Source organism: Puntigrus tetrazona, chromosome 21, assembly GCF_018831695.1.
Source record: "Puntigrus tetrazona isolate hp1 chromosome 21, ASM1883169v1, whole genome shotgun sequence".
In the NCBI taxonomy this organism is placed as follows: domain Eukaryota; kingdom Metazoa; phylum Chordata; class Actinopteri; order Cypriniformes; family Cyprinidae; genus Puntigrus; species Puntigrus tetrazona.
Window position 1 is genome coordinate 12647064 of NC_056719.1, and position 14629 is coordinate 12661692.

The window sequence follows — 14629 nt, forward strand, 5'->3', positions numbered from 1 at the left end:
CCATCCAACATGCGAGGGAACGGGGTTCCTAGTTGAAGACAGAGTAGAGCAAACAACAGGTTTTAAATGGGAGACATGAAAAGTGGGATGCACCTTCATAGACCTAGGCAGGAGGAGTTGGTAAGAGACTGGATTAATCCTCTTGAGGATCTTGAATGGGCCAATGTATCGTGGGGCGAGCTTACGGGATTCTACCCGCAAAGGAAGGTCTCGGGTTGAGAGCCATACTCTTTGTCCCGGACGAAGCGTGGGCCCTGCCCTCCTGAGACGGTTTGCATGCACCCGGTGTTGTTGGACAGCCCTTAATAAAGCAACTCTGGCCTTTTTCCAGGCCCGTCGGCACCTTTGGAATAGCCTTGTGGCAGCTGGAACATCCACCTCTGGCTTCTGTCCAGGAAATAGAGGAGGGGGGAAACCAAACTGACACTCAAAAGGTGACATGCCTATGGAGGAATGGTAAAGGGTGTTATGTGCAAATTCAGCCCATATTAAATGAGAGCTCCATGTAGATTGGTTGTCTGCAACCAGGCATCTTAGCGTCTTTTCAATCTCTTGATTTACCCTCTCAGTTTGGCCGTTAGACTGGGGATGGAAGCCAGAAGACAGGCTAATGGAGGATCCAATGAGTCTGCCAAATGCCTTCCAGAACCGGGAAGTAAACTGTGGGCCCCGATCAGAAACCATATCATGTGGAAACCCGTGGATCCTGAACACCTGCCTCATCAACAGTTCCGCAGTTTGGCTGAGAGAGTTAGGAACAAAGAGGCGACCTGGAGGGCCATTACCTGGGCCTGGCTGCTGCATCTGGGCCTTCTCGACCGCAGTTTCAATGTCCCATTGAATGGGAGCTACCACTCTCAAGGTGGGGAGAATGGGTTCTGGACAGGAATCCACTTCTGGTGGCTCAAACTGCCTTGAGAGTGCATCTGGTTTGAGATTCTTCGAACCTGGGCGATAGGAGAGAGTAAAGTCAAACCGGTTGAAAAAGAGGGCCCAACGGGCTTGTCGGGCATTCAGTCTCTTTGCTTCCTTAATATAAATAAGGTTCTTGTGGTCAGTCCAGATTAAAAATGGGTGTTTGGCCCCCTCCAGCCAGTGCCTCCACTCTTCCAAAGCCATCTTAACAGCCAGTAACTCCCGGTTTCCAATATCATAATTTCTCTGTGTCGGGGTGAGCTGACGAGAAAAAAAAAGCACATGGGTGAAGCTTATTATCACTCTTACATCTCTGTGACAAGACAGCTCCCACTCCCACGTCTGAGGCATCCACCTCCAACACAAAAGGCAGCTCTGGATCAGGGAGGGTTAGGATTGGGGCAGATGTGAAGAGTCGCTTTAGTTTGTTAAAGGCTTGACCTGCTCTACAGGTCCACATAAATGGCTTTGCTGACTTCCTGGTCAATGCAGAAAGGGGCTCGGCAACGGAACTGAAGTTCCTAATGAATCTTCTATAAAAATTGTAAAAGCCAAGAAAGCGCTGTACCTGTTTAACTGACGTAGGTTGAGGCCAGTCCAATACAGCTTGTATCTTGCCAGGGTCCATCTGAAGGCTGCCCCTTAAATCCCTGAAACCAAGGAAGGAAACTTCTGGAACATGAAACTCACTCTTTTCCAACTTCACATAAAGTCTGTGTTTCAGTAGTTGGGCCAGGACCTGTCGGACATGTTGAACATGCTCTGGGTAATTGCGAGAGAAAATCAAAATGTCGTCCAGATAGACGAACACAAATGTATTTAACATTTCTCTGAGAACATCATTAATAAAGGCTTGGAAGATGGCTGGGGCATTGACTAGGCCAAATGGCATTACCTGGTATTCGTAGTGCCCTGTTGGTGTGTTGAAAGCCGTTTTCCACTCATCCCCTTCACGTATTCTAACTAGATGGTATGCATTTCGCAGATCAAGCTTAGTGAAGATAGTGGCCCCTTGTAGGACCTCGAAAGCCGTGGTTATCAGAGGAAGAGGGTATCAGTTCTTGATGGTAATGCGGTTTAGACCTCGATAGTCTATGCAGGGTCGAAGTCCCCCATCCTTCTTTTCAACAAAGAAAAAACCCGCTCCTGCAGGTGATGTGGATGGACGTATAAGTCCATTGTTCAGGGCCTCCTCAAGATACTTCTCCATTGCTAACCTCTCAGGGCCAGAGAGGGAATAGAGCCTTCCACGTGGTGGGCATGTACCAGGAACTAATTCGATAGTGCAATCATAGGATCTGTGAGGGGGTAATGTGGCTGCTTGAGTCTTACTAAAGACTTCCTGGAGGTCTACATACTCCTGGGGAACTCGGGACACTGAACTAGAGATTTGGTTGTGACTGACCTCATCTCGGGGATGGCCATGACCTCTGTGGATTGAGTATTAGAAAAGGATGTTGTTCTCCCCATGGGGATGTCCACTGAGGGTCCTTGAAAAGTCTCTAAAAGCTTGGAAGAGCGGCAGAAAGAAGTATCAGAAACTTGACAGTTAGTTCCCCAGGCCTTAACAACCCCTTGGGCCCAATCAATATGTGGGTTGTGTAAAGTCAGCCAGGGAAAACCAAGGATAAGAGGAAGCTTAGGAGAATGAATCAGATAAAACTCTATCTGCTCCTGGTGATGTCCAACCTGTAGCTGGAGAGGTGGAGTACACTGACTGACTCTTCCTGTACCCAGAGGACTGCCATCAACTGCCGTGATACTTAGGGGTCTTTGGAGGGTAACCGGCTGAACATCAAGTCTCTTAGCCAACTCATAGTCCATAAAACTCCCTGCAGCCCCAGAGTCAATAAAGACGAGTGCATGGTGAAGTTGGTTGCTCTGGGTTATTGTAGCTGGGATTGTCAACCCTGAGGTTGCTGAGCAGGGGAAGGATCTTATTCTCGCCCTGGCCCCCCTCCTCCTGGACGAGAGTTGACTTTTCCCGACAACTCAGGACAAGTAAAACGAAAGTGACCTGACTTGCCACAGTAGAGACAGCATTTCTCCTTAATCCGTCGGTTGCGCTCAGCTTGGGAAATTCTAGTTCCACCCAGTTGCATGGGCTCCTCAGGGGCACTAAGAGATGAAGGCAGTTTAACAGGGTTGGGGAATTCAAAAAACCTAGTCTCCTGCTGTCGCTCCTGCTGACGTTCTCTAAGGCGGTGGTCTACCCGGATAGCCACATCAATGAGGGACTCAAGGTCCGGTGCCGGGTCTCGGAAAGCTAATTCATCTTTGATCGCAGGAGACAAGGCATGGTGAAAGGTAGCCCTCAAAGCTCGTTGATCCCACCCACTCTCTGTGGCAAGAGTGCGAAATTCTATAGCAAAATCCGCCGCACTCCGAGAACCTTGAGTGAGGTGGAGCAGTCGGTGATCCACATCCCCTCTACTGGCTGGATGTTGGAAAACTTTCCTCATCTCAGAAATGAAGTCATCGCTGTGGATTGTTAGTCGAGATGTCTGATCCCACAAAGCTGAGGCCCAGTCCAAAGCCTTGCCTGTAAGTAGAGTAATCATGTAGGCCACCTTGCTACTTTCAGTTGGAAAGCTGCTGGGTTGGAGCTGGAAAACCAGAGTACACTGGGTAATGAATCCTCTACATCTCTCTGGACTGCCATCATACCTCTCTGGTGCTGGTAACTTGGGCTCTGACGGGACAGCCAACATGGGTCTGTTAGAATGCTCAGAAGGAGGTTGAGGTTCTTGGGATAAGGAGGCTTGAGACTGTAGATTTAAAAGATGAAGGATCTCAGACAGTGCCTGGTCATGCCGCTGTATGGTTGCTGCTTGATCTGAGAGGGCTGTTAAAATACGGCCCACATTAGAAGGAGGTGAAGTTGCTTCTGCTGGGTTTCCTTCCATGGTTCAGTCTTGCTGTCAGGGGTCGCCCTAGGCGGAACTAGAACCCTGGTCTCTGGTGTTCTGAGCAGGTGGTATTAGCTACTGAGCTAACTTCCAGGCATTGAAACCCAAGAGCAGAAGAGCAAAAGAGCCAGGAGACTTAAGTCTTTAAACAAAAAATATCTTTACTAATGAAACTAAAGTCACAAAGTACAAACAAACTTGGATAGCCGAGCTTCCGTAAAACAAGGAACAGAAAATAGACACCGGGGTCAAAAAGGTACAATAAGGTACAAACTTGACTTGCGAGCTGGCAACCACAGTACATAGGCTCAAGACTGAACATAGATGCAGAGAGCAAGCACACTTATAAAGGGTTAAACACAGGTGCAGGGAATCAGGGCTAATGAAGAGCGTATTAAGCAAGATTAGGTACAATGGTGCCATCTAGAGTCTTTGGGGAAGCATAACCAAAGGTTTTAAGGAGGGCATCCCCTGCAGGTTGGGAGTGGAATAGCAGTGTAGGGATGAGATCATTACATTGTAACAACTTCGTTACAATTCTTTCATTATTTATTAGTTATTTAGGCACAATCTTTCAGAGAAAAAAAAACATGCACAGACAAATTCAAATTAAACCCTGTGGCTTGTGATGATGACATTAATATCCTAAGAAATTTATAATTTTTTTTTAACCTCTGACCACAATATCTGACTCAGTGACTCAGCGCTAAATGAGTCGCACTCTGGCACATAGATTCCTTTTTAATGTCAGTTTGTATGGGCCACAATATGTAAGTTTGTATGTTTTTTATTGCGTCATGCTCTGGATGTTGTGAGTGAGTCAGACATTGTGGTATATTAAAAAATTTAATGAATACCAACTTCTTGCACAAAACGATTGCATTGTGTCTTAGAACATCAATGTATCGTCATGAGATGTAGGGTTTCATTTATTTTTTTCTCTCAAAGATTGTGTGCCCATTGACTTGCATTATATGACTGACAGACTGCAATGTTTTGAATTTAAAATCTTTGTATGTGTTCTACAGAAGACACAAAGTCACCTATATCTTGGATGTCCTGGTGGTAAGCAGATAAACATCACATTTTCACATTATCCCTTTAACACATACAATCCTAAACAATGCTGATAAGATTGACAAAATGTCCAAACAACATATACAACCAGAAGAGGACTTACCTTTGAACAAACTCCAGTGTTCGGGCAGCTTCCTCTTGGTACTGCAAATTGAAGGCATAATAGGTGGAGAAAACATCAATGTACTGCATCAGAAAACTAACCCATACATGATTCTTTTGAAGCAGATTGATGGGTTTTATTTAATTTTATTTTTAATTATAAACTCCAATCACTGACTTCCACTATTCCTGTAAACTCCATGTCTTGCATATGTGACACTTACCCAGCAGTATCAGTTGTGGACTGGCAAGAAGGTCAGGAGTCTAGATGCCTTCATCTGCTGGAACGAAAGATATACGTTAACAATGGTACAAAATTCTATGCAAATAAAGAATGAAATTGTGTGTACAATCATAGCAGGCACAAAGCAAAGAAAACTAAATATATAAGATAATACTAAATAAAACTTACATCAGCTCTGAGTATTAGTCCTTCTATCCTCTCATTAAAGTCTTCAGGCATTTTATCTCAAAGAATCTCAAAGATTTCGTGCCATTTATTTGCCATGTTGGCTTGAGTGGGAAGATGAATTATATGATAATAAGATGAGTTATAATTTTTAAACTACAGTTCACAGACCCCAACAGCAAAATATTATTACCTTACCATTGTAAAACAGACAATATTTAAGCTACTCTCAAATGGATTGAAGTATTATGTAAACCAAGTAGCCTTAACTTCAATTCACTTTTCAAAAAACCCTAAAACTATTTTTAAATATAGACCAGTCCCTCATATAAATTGTATAAAAAAATCAAGAACAGTCACAAGTACATTTAATTACTTCGCAAAATGCCGCGCCATGTTAAATGCTAATGAACAAGCGACCTATAACGTTAACGTTAGGCCTATTGCACTTTGCTGATTTGTTTACCGTCCTATCAAGTCCACACAGAAGTAATAATAAAAAAAACTGTTGCTATATGTAATGTGGTTTGAATATATACCACAGAATCACTTACCTTGATAAACCGGCGAGGATAAAAGCACATCCAGTTAAATTTGACGTCGGTCTACATCGACGCTGCCTGAGTCGCAGACTGTCATTCTGCTCCGTGTTCTTACTTCACACGTAATAAAAAAAATGGCGATCTGATGTTAAACTCTGTATTTCTGCCGAAGGGAGTCGATACGTCTTGGTTTTCTTCCAGCGTATGAGGGCACGAGGCGTTGCACGTGTGACTAGACTATAAAATACTGCATTATCCCGTGGAACTGAAAAGTAGTTTGCGGTTGTTGTTTTTATCACGTGACATGCATCGCAATTTACAGTATTAGACTGTATAAATAAAGAATTCGCCGTATTTTTACAGTTTTTTTTTCTTACAGTGTAGTGTTAGCAGATGGGTTGCCATGCGAGACCTGTTCTGCCTGTTCTACCTCAGGTGTTGCATTTTGGGGGAAGGGTCCCAGGACCCTTGGTTGGGTGAAAATGACATTAAAGACATAGTACACAGTAGCAGTACTTGAGATAAGAGAACTATCAATAATCATATTCTTTGGACAGTAAATACATGGCTGTGGAAGGTTTATGATCTGACCCTATCTCTTACCAAAAAGTAGTATACTTAAAGTTTATTTTACTAAGTATAATTAAGAAAAGTTCAAGTATATTTTTAATTATACTTTGTGTAAGTATATAAATACTACTGTAGTAAAATTCTAAGTGAACCATATCAATATTCATTGAGACTCAGGACTCCTTACACAATTAGTTTATTTTAAAGTTTTTAGCTTGTACTGCAACTGTACTAAAAGTGAACTTTATAGTTTAGCATGTTTAGTACAGTTGAGTTTTGCCATTTTTGAATCCATTCAGCCAATTTGGCAAAGTGGCGATAGCACTTTTAGCATAGTTTAGCATAGATTGTTTAATCTGATTAGACCAGAAGCATCTTGTTTAAAAATGACCAAAGAGTTTAGATTTTTCCTATTTAAAACTTGACTTCTGTAGGTCCTGTTTTCTAGGCTGATATGACTAGGAACTATACTCTGATTCTGGTGTAACAATCAAGGAACTTTCTATAAATTGCACTACCAATGGTGATTTCATCTAAGGATCGAAAAGAAAAAAAATTGAGTATCTGATTGTAAAGAAAAACATTTAATTCTAGTATCATGTAATCTTTTGTTAAACACCTAAATATGGGTAAGGTTTCAACAAATAAACATTCTGAACAAAAAGAAATAACTATGACTTAAACTAAAATTGTAGATGGAATCGATCAACACCCCAAAGTTATTATTTATTCCTTTTTGTCTAATATATATATATATATATATATATATATATATATATATATATATATATATATATATATATATATAAGTGACATCACACCAGCGGCTACAGCAATACAAGTGCTGTTTTTGGCACAAAACCTTGAGTGCAAATGTGATTTAATTTGGTACAATTTTGTCAGCATATTAAATTTTTGCCAACTAAATTATATGCCTCTAAATAAAATAAATATAAATAAATAAATAACTTTTTTAAGTAATGCTGTCCATTCTTTCCTATATTTAAATGTTTCCGCCTAGCATTTACAGCTCTGTGATTGGAGTCCAGCCGTGAAATGAGGTTGTTATTTCAAGTTACAGAAAAACTGACCAATCAATCATATCTTAGTCTTTAATGGGCAGGCCTCTTGACTTTATGACAAGTTCAGACCGCTGTGAGATCTCTATCGAAAGAAAATACATACATACATTACATTAATAAATTAAATTGCAGTTATTCACATAGATCTATAGTTTTTCACGTCACGACCCTACCTAGAAGGTTCTGGGAACTTAGTTTTTAATTCCCAGAGCGTTATTTTTAATGGTTAGTTTTTGGTTAGTCAGGAAAATTTTCTTTTTACGGAAATAGAATGTTCTCAGTACGTTCTTCTAACGTTTTCCTAACGTTAGAAGAACGTTCGCCAAACATTAGAATAATGTTAGGAGAATATTAGAATAACTTTTCCTAACGTTATTCTAACCTCCACTCCAATACAATGTACGTCCGTAATCACCCAGCACACATAACACAGAATAGTGTAAGTGGCATAGAACTGATCCTTATAGATGCTTAATCAGTATTATAAAAAATATATCTTGTTTTTAATCTATAGTTTAATTAATAAAAATAATCTGAGTACTAATATCATATGCAAGATTAAATAATATTAAATCTGTCCATTAGAGAGTAACTAACCTAGATTTTACAGTTCTTCAGCACCAAGTAAAATGATTCCAACATAATGTATGGTTTATAAAATATGATATTTATTCACAAATATTAAGTAATAAAAATGTATAAAAAAATACTTGACTCATTCATGTCTTACCACTGTTTGTAGAGCGGGATAGTATTATTTTGACCCGTAAAAAAGCTGGCTTTACGTTATGTTCTCTGTAGTTAGTCATATCAAATCCCCCCGAAATCATATTTACTTTCATAACTGTATTCATTTTAAGTAATAATTCAATTAATAGATCGATAAACGAGTGACTCAGTCAGCCAGACCTTTTTTTTTAATTCCATGAGGTCCCGCGGATCTCCTTTGAAGGCAGGAAAGCTCGTGCGCGTGAAGATCAGAGGCGCGCCATAAATAAGGATGAAACAAACCCACAAAATTATAAATTCTGTTATCACTCTTTCCTTAACCCTGGCTAAATATGATAATTTAAAACGTGTTTTGATTATTTGAATTTTAATAAATGCTGCATTAAACTAATTTCAGGGATCTGCATAGGTTATTAAACAAAAAACATCTGCATCGTTTTAATTGCAAAGGCTTATAAAAATAACCCAAAATAACCACGAAGGAACGTTCTGTATAGTCGTTTTTTTGTTGTTTTTTTTTACAAATACCAGCCTCCAACATTCTAAGAGTTATTTTAAGGTTGCAAAAATAACCTTAAAACAACCATGAGGTGACGTTCTGTATAGGTTATTTTTAGGTTATTTAAAAACAAACATCCTGCAAAGTTCTGGGAACGTTATTTTATGGTTGGAAAACAATTTAAAAAGAATGTTCCCCTAACGTTATTGTTTAAAAACAAACAAAAACTAGGGATGAAAGCTGCAGATTACGCAAGGTGAGGATATTAACCATGCCGCTGTGCCAGTAATATATTTGTTATAAACCATCGTTTGTCGTGAAGTGCCTATCCTTGATTTGTTTTGCTGTAATGACGCTGTCATGATGTGTTAGCTTACATTAAAAAATAAATTTGTTGGTTTTGTGCACAGACCGATTGTGTGATGACGCATTTTTTATTTAGATTTTCATTTGACTTATATTTTATTATTGTGACTAAGAAAATAATCAAAATATACGCAAAATGCGCAAGCTGAGTAGGGCCCCTGAAACACCAGGTTTTTCTGTTTCTTCTTTTTTTCCTCATTTGGTTTTTTTTTTTTGTGTGTTTTTTTGCTCTTAAATATGATTTAATTTTACTTCTATTTTTGAATTTGGCCAGCGGTTTTAAAAACATGGACGATCATTTATTTTATTGTGGCGCGCTCAGTTTTTGTTTTATTGTGGTGCGCTCAGCGTTAACTTGAATGTCTTACATTACTAAATACACGATTTGAAAGCTTACCGAGTCGCGAAAAATACACTAACGTTTAATGCACCTAACTAAATATATAAGAAAATATACTGGGCTTGCCTCTCTAACTGTTTGATGTTGTCTTGTGATATGTGATGTGAAATGAACGTTGTTTTCAAAGGCCTTCAAATATCAGTAGCGTTGTAACTAATCCCTAATAACATCAACAACAGTAATACCCAACTTTGACTAGATGCTCTCGAATAAAAAAAAAATCACTGAAAATGTTATTCTCTATGTTTTACTCTAGGGGGAGCAAAAGCTAAATAAATAGATGCATGAAGACCGTCTGCTTTTGTCTGCTTACTGGGCTTTGGAGATACAGCTATGCCTGTAGACATGTTATACGGTGGAAGATGATCCTGCTCCAAAAGCAGTTTGTCTGTAACATATAGATTATATCTGTGAAACCTTCAAACTCCTATTCTAATGAAAAAAAAAAATACACTTTCTTGGCTATTAATTTTTTGATTTCCTTTTTAAACGTTTTTTTTTTGCTGCAGTTGATGAAAAATGCTGACGTTTTACATCTCAAATTATGGATTTGACAGATGCATTATCCAAAAACGCCAGATATAGCCTACATTTTATTAGTTTATGTGTCACGGTTGTGTGGTAAGCACGAGAGCACACAACGAGATTAAATGAAAATAAAAGGATTTAATCTTGAAATGGTTAAATAAAGATACAAAAAGGCAGGCAGGTAGAACAGGCAGGTAGAACAGACAGGCAGGTAGATACAGGTACGGACATCGGGTAGGGACCTTGACGCTCGGACAAACAGAACTCAAAACACAGGACTTAAATACACAGGGTAATTGTCGAGACAGCTGATGACAATAACATAATTAACAGAGGGAAGGCAGGGCACAGGGAGCACATGGCATGAAACGAAAACATAAACACAGAGTCCAGAGATGTGACATTACCCCCCCCTCCCGGAAGGTGCGTCCTCGCACCTAAAGGGTAACAAACAAAACAAACAAAAACCAAAATGACTAAGATTTGGGGATACCGGGTCTTGGGAGGAGGTTGTGGTGGAGGACGGATCCCCAGGAGTGGGCAGGCAGAAGGCAGAAGGGTCCAAGGAGGTGTAGACGGGAGGAGGAGCCAGGAGAGAGACAGGAGGAGTCCGGAGCAGGAGGAGATCCAGAGCCCAGCTATGGTGGTCCACGGTGGGGCCGACGGAGGGAGGAGCCAGGAAGGAGACAGGAGGAGTCCGGAGCAGGAGGAGATCCAGAGCCCAGCTATGGTGGTCCAAGGTGGAGCCGACGGAGGGAGGAGCCATGGAGGAGGAGCAGCCATCGACTCCATGGGGCCGACCGGACGGTGGCGGAGCAGGTGAAGGAGGAGACCGAGGGTGGAGCGGAGAGCCGAAGAGCCAGGGTGGCGTCGAGGCGCTGGAGGTCAAGCGCGCGCCGCAGGCTTCAGCGACTGACACGGAGACGGGGACGGGAAGGACGCGGCTGAGCCAGAGCGACTGAGGACTGAGGTGAAGCTGGAGGAAGGAGGAGCCTGACAGAGCCGGTGGGATGGAGTGACGAGGCGGCCGAGGAGAGGAATCCCGAGGCGACGGATGGTCGACGACAGACCAAGGCGAGCCGGAGGGACGATGGAGCCTGGTGCAGCTGGTGGACTGACGGACCACGGTGTAGAGGAGGGAGCTAGGAGCCCAGGGGAGCCGACGGGTCTCACGAGCCGAGGAGGAGTCTGGGTCTCGGAGGCAGGACGGTGAGGCGCGAGGATCCTCCAACCTCGATGGCGATGGAGACCGGCAGACCCGTGGCGAGCTCCAGATGGTTTGCTGAGGATGAGCGCAGGGGCTGCTGGGATCCATCGACGTGGTGTGGCATGGGTGGGAGGGTGGGAAAACTTGAGGCGGCACTGGAGGGAGCGCACGTGGCGCGGGCACTGGAGGGAGCGCACGTGGCGCGGGCACTGGAGGAGCCGCGTGGCGCGGGCACAGGAGCGGGACAGAGCGACGTGCGCGCGCGGGCACAGGAACGGGACAGAGCGCGCGTGGCGCGGGCACAGGAACGGGACAGAGCGCGCACGCGGCGCGGGCACAGGAAAGGAGGACAGAGCGCACGTGGCGCGGGCACAGGAACGGGACGGCTGGGCGGAACCAGCGGGCTAACGGGACGGCTGGGCGGAACCAGCGGGCTAACGGGACGGCTGGGCGGAACCAGCGGGCTAACGGGACGGCTGGGCGGAACCAGCGGGCTTACGGGGTAGCTGAACGGGAACAGGAACTCAGGATACAGGGGAGGTGCCCAGTCTAAGTCCAAGTCCAAGTCTACATCATCCAGCTCCCTTTGCAGATCCAGCAGCCCCAGGTGGATGATCAGCTCATCCTCAGCCGATGTGCAGTAGGCGGAGCTCCACTCCGCGCTCTCATCGCAGTCGGCTGTCTCCACCGCGGGGAGCTCCGTTGCTGGCTCGCGCACCTGGTCTGACGTATACGGCTCGGGTCCTGTTACGCTCCACGGCTCTGTCGCTCTCTCTGGCGATGGGTCCGTGGTCGCGCTCGACTCCGCCCCCGTGTCAGCAGTGGGCTCAGGCTGGGGCTCGACCATGCGGTGAAGGGATGGGCTAGGCTCTGGATCTGGAGTGGGGCTGGTGTCGTTGTCCTCAGGCGCAACCATCATTGTTGATTTGCACGACACCAGCACCCACTCGACGTATGCGGCGAGGCTCTCTCGAGGACCGCTCCCGGACAGCTGCGCTTGGCTGGAGGTGTTAAGTCCGCGGAAATAGATTTCGAGCAGAGAGCAGTCCGGGTAGCGGGAGTCGTTGGCCAGTTCGAGGAATAGTTCTGTATAGTCCTCGAGAGAGCAATCCCCCTGCTCCAGCAGGCGGATGAGGAAGTTTGGATCTTTAAACTGGGCAAACATGGCAAACAAAACAAGAAAAAATAAGGGGGAAAATACGCCGCTATTTACACTTTGTAGGTCCGAGCGTTCTGTCACGGTTGTGTGGTAAGCACGAGAGCACACAACGAGATTAAATGAAAATAAAAGGATTTAATCTTGAAATGGTTAAATAAAGATACAAAAAGGCAGGCAGGTAGAACAGGCAGGTAGAACAGACAGGCAGGCAGGCAGGCAGGTAGATACAGGTACGGACATCGGGTAGGGACCTTGACACTCGGACAAACAGAACTCAAAACAGAGGACTTAAATACACAGGGTAATTGTCGAGACAGCTGATGACAATAACATAATTAACACAGAGGGAAGGCAGGGCACAGGGAGCACATGGCATGAAACGAAAACATAAACACAGAGTCCAGAGATGTGACATTATGCAACTACTATAAATATATTGTAAATGTATTGAAAACATTTTACAAAAAGGTTCCATTAGCCTGTGTTAGTTAATGCTTAAACCAATATTTTAATATATATGGTATAATATTAATAGTTTTATTAACTAACAAACTACCTAGCCAACGTTAACAAATAAACCTTATTGTAAAATTTTACCAATACAATTAATAGGCTATTCTATACTAGAAACTTAAAAAATCTAAATTCCATGTACAGACCACCTGAACAAATTTTGACAAGAAGAATGAACAAATAAACTGAGCGAATGTACAAAAAAAGTGCACTAACCCAAAAGATGCTTGCACATTGCATTTTGTATTGTTTGTTGAAATTGTCTGTTAAACATTTTAAGATTCCATGCTGCAAAACTATAAAACAAAATGAGATGTCCTAGTTGTTTTTGTTTGTTTTTTTTTTTTCTTTTGTATGCATTTGTGACCAGTGGTAAGTCAAGTTTTAAAAAAAAGCTTTTTTTATTACATAATTTGATTGTATCATAAATAAATCCTTTTATGACTGTTGTATTTGTTTCTAGTTATTATTTTCTGTTTTTATTGTTTTTACAGCCTATAAGCAGCAAAATGTTCACCTGTAACACCATACCATGGGTTCATCAGGATTTCCCATAACTCAGTGATGACTTAAGGAAATCTCATCCTAACCCTCACACAGAGGACTATTGTCAGTCTCTCAGCAGGTCTGTGAGTCTGGCTCCCTGCTGGTTCTGTGTAGAGTTTCAGCAAAGGCAGCAATGTGTACCCACTGTTTATCTCTCTGTCATTCAACTCTACTCAGAAAAGAACACATTCCTGTCTTCTCTTTGCTCTTTCCCATCTAATCTCACTTTCTAGTTCCTTCAGGCTGTGCTGGTCTATTGCTTTCAAAGACCTTTGTGAGAATTATTATTCAGGAATTTAGGGGTTTGTGAACAGTAAAGGAAATGTCAAGATAGAAGTGCTTAAACATTGTGATGCTGCAAACAGATATCTTATCAACTACAGGGTTCAATTGAAAAGACATAACTTATTGTCATGACATTTATGTTAATGCCCATGTTCTTAACAAAAGTTATAATAAAGTGTTATCAAGAAGGCCCCTAAAAATGTAGGCCCCTGGGTTGACTGACAGGCTAATTCAGGGTGTCCATAGGTGTGTGTGTACATCTGGTATTTATTACGTTATTTATTACTAAATGTCCACAAGGATAAAAATACCAGTAAATTTTGATCTTGTGGGGACACTTTTTAGGTCCCATGAGGAAACAAGCTTAAAAACATACAGAATTAATTTTCTGACAATCTAAATATGTCAGTAGTTTTCTGTAAGGGGTAGGTTTGGGTGTAGGGTTGGTGTAGGACAATAAAACATACAGTCTGTACAGTATAAAAACTATTATGCCTATGGAAAGTCCACATAAAACATGGAAACACAACATGTGCGTGTGTGTGTGTATGAGAGAGAAAGAGAGAGAGAGAGAGTGTGTGTGTGTGTGAAACCATAGCAAAAAAAAAAAAAAAAACGCTAAACCATTTTCCTAGACAGACATGGACAAAAGGTAAGATTATTTTAAATGGTACTTAATAAGCTACTGCAAAATGAGGGGAAAAAGACTTTGTTCCATTTGACCCTCTTTAAACTTTATGATAAATCATGGGATAAGTCAATAAATCATTTACCTGTATATAAGGATAATA